Raw genomic sequence first — 6,243 nt, 5'->3', positions numbered from 1 at the left:
CAATCTCTTAAATTAAGATTTTTTTACTCATTTACAATAAAATAACCAAGTGAAGTTACAAAAGGCATATATTACTGTGAAAAGAACATACACTCCACATTTTGGCGATTAATAATGGCAATCATAATTTAACATAATAAAAGAATATATATCTATTGCTTTTCATCATACTTGATAAATACAGTATGAACAAAAATTTCAGTGTATACTTTTCACAAAATAATAAATAGGTTAAATAGTTTTTTTCATATTGAGTTGGGGTGCAGTGGTGTGAATCAACTCAAAACAGCTAAAAATTCAGCAGTTATTCCCCCAAATGATTAGGAACTAAGCTCTGCCCAAGGCTTCCAGAAAGAGCAGAGAAAATGGTTCTAAAATTAAACATCCACTAAGTGATGGCAAAAAAACAGTAACCAGTAGGAAACTTTGGAATGCACGTTTGTTTTTGTTTTTTTTTCCAGACATAAAGAATTTTGTGTCAAACAAAAACCTGTGGAGCGGAGGACTACAATCAAGGCATATTCCTGATAGAATATTGGATTCCAGAAGCTTAGAGGTTTAGCAAGGTGGTGGCTGGCTGTTTGTTTACACTGGTCTGAAGACAAACGACAATTAAGAACTTCTCTCACATAAGAGTTCCCACATCTGGACTGTAACTAATGCTTTTCAAGTGAAGATACGGAATGGTGGTTGGTAGCTGCTGGTGCTGGGTTGATTTTTTTTCCCCCAAAAGTCCCAAACTCTTAGGAGACCTAAAAAAGTTTTAAGTGTTTGGTATCTTGTTCTGTTCGCATCACACCTACCCTGTTGTGAGTATTTTGTTCATCAATACAAAAGTTCATTGCCTTTTTTTTTTTTTGCTCAACAAGAATGAAACTTCATAATAATAATAAAAATAATAAATAAAAAAAAAGAGAGAAAACCGAAAGGGGAGGGGTGGGGCCCCTCCCGGCACACAAGTTCGAGTCCAAGTGCTCGGTGGGGCCCGCAGACTCTGCTCATGGCCTGTCACCCCCCACTCCAGCGTCCCTCCCTGCCCGTAACAAGGACTCCAGGTGGCAGGGGCGCCCTCCAACAACCGACAGAACAGCCTTCCCCCTTCCTCCTCCTCCTCGCTGGAGCCCTCTTGCCTCAATCGTCAGAGATGGGCAGGCGGCGGCCAGGGTCGAGGCTGGGGGACTCGGAGCCGCTGAGACTGCCCGAGCTGAGTGAGCCGCTCAAGTATCTGTCAGGGTCCGACAGCGAGTCCGGGGTGCTAGGGGATGCCTCGAAGACGGGCAAATCGGACAGGCGGCGCGGCAGCTGGAAGTTGAAGGGCGGCGAGGGCGGCGCGGTGGCACTGGCAGGGAGGGGCGCGCTGGGCGGCGCCGGGGGCTGCACGGGGGTACCAGGCCCTGCTGCTGCTGCTGCTGGCTGGCTGCGATAATAGGCAGCGGCCACGGAGGCGAAGTTGTGGGTCTGGATGCCAAGCGGCGTGATGAAGCTGCTCAGTTCCGGGCCAAACGCAAAGGCGTTGTTAGCGCACGAGGCGGACCGGCAGGCTGCGCACCGAGCGCCGGGTGCCAGCAGGTCCTCCGCGCCCCCTGTGCGGTACAGCAATGCCGCCGAGGGCCGCAGCCGCCGCCGAGGCACAGCAAGTCCGAGCGCCTGAGGGCGTGGAGGCTGCGGAGGCGCATGAGCAGGACAGAGCGGAAGAGGAGCAGGACGAAGCAGCAGAGGAGCAGGAGGAGGCTGAGGAGCAAGAGGGTGGCGGCGGCGGTGCGCGACGTGGGCTGTTGAGCAGCAGCGGCGACTCGAGGCCCCCCGGGGGCTGGTAGTGGCCCGACGGAAAGCCTGAGAAGCTGAGGCTGTGATGCAGCTTGGGCAGCGGCTTCCGGGGGAAGCCGAGGTGCAGCGCGTCCCGCACGCTTAAGGCGCGCAGGTCCCCAGAGGCGCCCCCAGACGGCGCTGGCCGCCGCTCGTCTGCGTTGTGGATGAAGTGGCAGCGCGGCCAGTAGAGGCAGAAGCTGATGGTGTAGAAGGTGTGGCACAACTCGGTCTTGTACTTGCAGTGCCGGGTCAGGCTGGGTAGCTCCTGGAAGCAGTGCGCGAACTGGCACTTCTCGCTGTAGTTGCACGTGCAGCTCTCCTGGAAGGGCCGGCACAGCTCAGTCTTGTGGAGCATCGAGTTAATCTGGGAGCCGCCACCCCTGTGCTGCTGCTGCTGCTGGTGCTGCTGCGCTGGTGCTGCTGCTGGTGCTGGTGCTGGTGCTGGTGCTGCTGCTGCTGCTGCTGCTGCTGCTAGTGCAAGAGGTGCTGGTGCAAGAGGTGCTGGCTGTGCTTGCCCTTGCTGAAGGAGCGGTACTGAAATTTGTTCTCCTTGTTAAGCAGGGCCGTGCCTCCGCCCCCTGACAACTCCTTGAAGGTCCTGTAGGAGGCGGGGCCGCCCGCCGCCCAGCTGCCATAGTTGCTGCGGTTAGCCCCGCCCAGGAACTTGGGCGAGCAGCTGCTGGGCCTAGGCGCGGGGTGGGCGGAGAAAGCCCGTCGTGAAGCCCGAGCTAGGGGCAGCGGCCACGGGGGTCCCCACCGGCTTCTTGTCCAGCATGTTCAGATTGAGATTGGCCAGGGATTTCTCCGTCTTGCACAGGAAGTCGATATCGTAGAAGGCAGACAGAAGTGTCATCGACATGTTTCTGGATCTTGTAATGGTCGGAGTTGCAGGCACGGAGGTCCGGAGGAGCCCTCCGGGCGGCAAGGCCGGCTGGAGCTACGACGAAGAACGGGTGACCGGCGGGGGAGGGACCGAAAGTTTGCCGGGGGACGAGACAAGAGGGAAAGGGAAGCAGCGCGGCCTGATTTGAGGGTGCCCGGGGGTGCGGAGTGGGGGGAAAGAGGAGAGAGAAAAAAGAGCGCTCCTCCACTCCCCGGGGATGCTCGGCCCGCCCCCCACCACCAACCCGTGCGCGGAGCCGGCGACAGTTCCCAGACTGCTGGACCACAGCACGTTATTTTCATTTGTCATTTCATTTGTTTTCATTAACTTTAATCTAAATAAATGAGTTGGTGCCTAAAAATAAATGTCACACCACAAGGAAAACTGGTGTGAATCTTACCAGAGCTGCCGTTATGTGAAGCTCTTAGTATTTGGTTTAGAAGTTGGAAGCAAGGTAATATGGAAGGTAGAAATTCATTTAATTGATATTTATTGAGAACTAAGTTTGTGTTGGACACTGTACTAAGCTTTGAAATCAGCAGTAAATAAGGAAGATATAGTTCCTGCTCTCATGGATCATAAGTAATATATATTCAGTAGACCTATTTTCCCTTTTCTTAGAATGAAGAGTAGGGCAAATGATGGAATGAGGGCTTTAAACTAAGTCATAGAGAGTACTCTACCACAGTTTTCTAATTAAAGTATAAATGAATAACCTTAAGCAACCAAAATAGGAATCTGAACTTTAAAAATGATGATTTGACTCCAATTTTAACCAAAATTGTGAGTCAGAATAATCCCATAGGATATTTTCAATAATTAATGGCTCTGATGCTCATTAGGGTATCTTCCTTTTCCTTCTCCCCCTACTATCATTTCCCCTTATTAAAAAGAAAGTAAAACGAAACCAAAAATCTCTCAACAAATATTAGTAGTCAACATCTTAATTATTGGCTTGATTTTCAGCTTTCAAAAACTCAGTGATGTGTGATTATAAAAATCTCAGACCCCATAGTCCTGAGCAGTTGCCAGTTTGCATCACTAAAGACTCCTTATTGCCTCAGCAAGTGTCCATCCAAGTCATTCAGCACCAGGCCAATGGTAAAGAATCTGTCTTTTAATTCCACCTCTGATTTCCAGCAGATTCAAAGTTTCCTGAAACCCATTAAAACCCCAGAAGGGGGCACCTGGGTGGCTCAGTGGGTTAAAGCCTCTGCCTTCAGCTCAGGTCATGATCCCAGGGTCCTGGGATCAAGACCCACATCGGGCTCTCTGCTCAGTGGAGAGCCTGCTTCCTCCTCTCTCTCTCTCTCTGCCTGCCTCTCTGCCTACTTGTGATCTATATCTGTCAAATTAAAAAAAAAAAAATCTTTAAAACCCCAGAAGGATAGGCTCATGCATGGAGTGCTCCTTCCTGCTGTTAATCTCAGTACCAGAAAAGACATGTTGCCAGCAGTGGAATATCAAGCAAGAGATTTCTGGAGAATCAGTCTAATATTACTCCATATTTACCACTCCTTCCCTGGAATTGAAAATGTCTGGATTCCTGGGGGAAGACACTGTTACTCAGAACTTTGAAACTCAGGTCAGGGTCAACAGATATGGACTGCACCATTCCCCAAACAAAAGGAATATTAAGCCCTAAAGTCAAATCTCATACCGTGCTCATATTTAATATCACTTCACTTAAAGTGGAGCACAGATTTACACCTTTGAGCTGTCTCCCAACTCCACTTCGTATTCTTATATAGTTTGTACACTCTGCTTCCTCAATCAAAGTCTCTCCCCATGCTTGGACCACCAACTATTACTCTATGTAATTAGTAGATATACCCTTGCCCTCAACTTCCACCTTAAATGTTCCCAATTTAGATGGTATTGCAATCCCAAAGAGCAAATGTGAGCACCCTGAGATATTGGGCCACGAGTAGTTTCACTGGGAGAAGGACGCTTCTGATCCCCTGTACTCCTGGAAAATGAAGCAGCAGTTAGATTCACCTAGAAGCCACACAAGTTCGACTGCCTGCTAGACACTTCAGTCTTGCACACTGACTGACTCACAGGAATACTTAAGTGTCTGGGCAGCTTTATGCCTGTTTTGGTAGGATGATTTTTGGATTCGGTTTCAGGATAACATAATATTATGAAATAAAATGGAAATCTTGTCATACTAGTAAATTTATAAAACTAGGATAGATTTTTCTAAAGTCATATTCGCTTTTATTATAATAATCTATCCTCATATTTAAAAATAATGTCAATTATTATTAAAATATTATGTGATTCTATAGCTTATTGACACAGAAACGTAAGCCCTCAGACAACTTACAGCCCTCATACAGTAGTCATTTCAAGTCAACCAGGTGAGTTGAAGCTTACAGGTTTCTGTGACTCTTGAAATGAATTCATCAAGAAATTTACATTTCATTCTCTGGGTTTCCCTATTGTAATTTTGTGCATAGAAATCAAACGACTTGGTTATCTAGAAGCCCCAGAATATGCCGATCTCAATTTTTTGAGATAATGACCGAAACAAAACATTTAAAACCCTTTTTGAGACTTCTAGACTCATTGAGAATATATGTATGGATCCTTGCAAATTTTAAGAACCTTTCCATAGTTTATTTCTGCACAATCAAGAGCTCCATCTATCCTTGTCAGGATTGAGAGATTCCCATAACATGCCAGACTGATCCACAATCTTGATTGGATGCATGTTCTTACAAATCTTTTACAATTACCAGCTATAAACTTTACTGAAAGGTCTTTTTTCTGGCAGGATATGCTACTATTTAAAACATTACATAAAATACTGCTGCCTTTTTCTGATATTTAGCAATCCTACTCCCACCATCTATGTTAATCTTTGTTACATTATAATTATAGTTAAAATATAATAAAATCCAGTCAAAAATTAACACTAAATAAATCAAAATCCGGGCAAGGTTTTCAAAATGGAAGTTGATAATCTGGCTATAAAATTTGTATGATATTGGGAGGGAGACAAACCATAAATGACTCTTAATCTCACAAAACAAACTGGGGGTTGCTGGGGGGAGGTGGGGTTGGGAGAGGGGTAGGGGGTTATGGACATTGGGGAGGGTATGTGCTATTGTGAGTGCTGTGAAGTGTGTAAACCTGGCGATTCACAGACCTGTACCCCTGGGGATAAAAATACATTATATATTTATTAAAAAAAAATTGGAAGGGGAGGCGAACCATAAGAGACTATGGACTCTGAAAAACAACCTGAGGGTTTTGAAGGGTCAGGGGTGGGAGGTTGGGGGAACAGGTGGTGGGTAATGGGGAGGGCACGTTTTGCATGGAGCACTGGGTGTTGTGAAAAAACAATGAATACTGTTACGTGGAAAAAATAAATAAATTAAAAAAAATTTGTATGATATGCAAAAGGCCAAGAAATGGCATTCTTAGAGAAGAATTAAATAAGAGAAAGTATTATACAGATACCAAAACTTAATATAAAGCTATAAGAAGACAGTAAGAGTGAAACAAGAATAGAAAATAAACCAATAGAAAAGAAGTGTCCAAAA

The 6,243-nt window shown here is 46.3% G+C and overlaps 1 pseudogene; it reads right to left on the bottom strand.

Moving 5' to 3' along the window:
- Positions 1-1,131: 1,131 nt before the first annotated feature.
- On the bottom strand, positions 1,132-2,805 carry LOC123936218 (annotated as a pseudogene).
- Positions 2,806-6,243: the final 3,438 nt, after the last annotated feature.

Source organism: Meles meles, unplaced genomic scaffold (genome assembly GCF_922984935.1).
Source record: "Meles meles unplaced genomic scaffold, mMelMel3.1 paternal haplotype, whole genome shotgun sequence".
In the NCBI taxonomy this organism is placed as follows: domain Eukaryota; kingdom Metazoa; phylum Chordata; class Mammalia; order Carnivora; family Mustelidae; genus Meles; species Meles meles.
The sequence above is the reverse complement of the archived record's forward strand: the minus strand, read 5'-3'. Positions and strand labels throughout refer to the sequence as shown.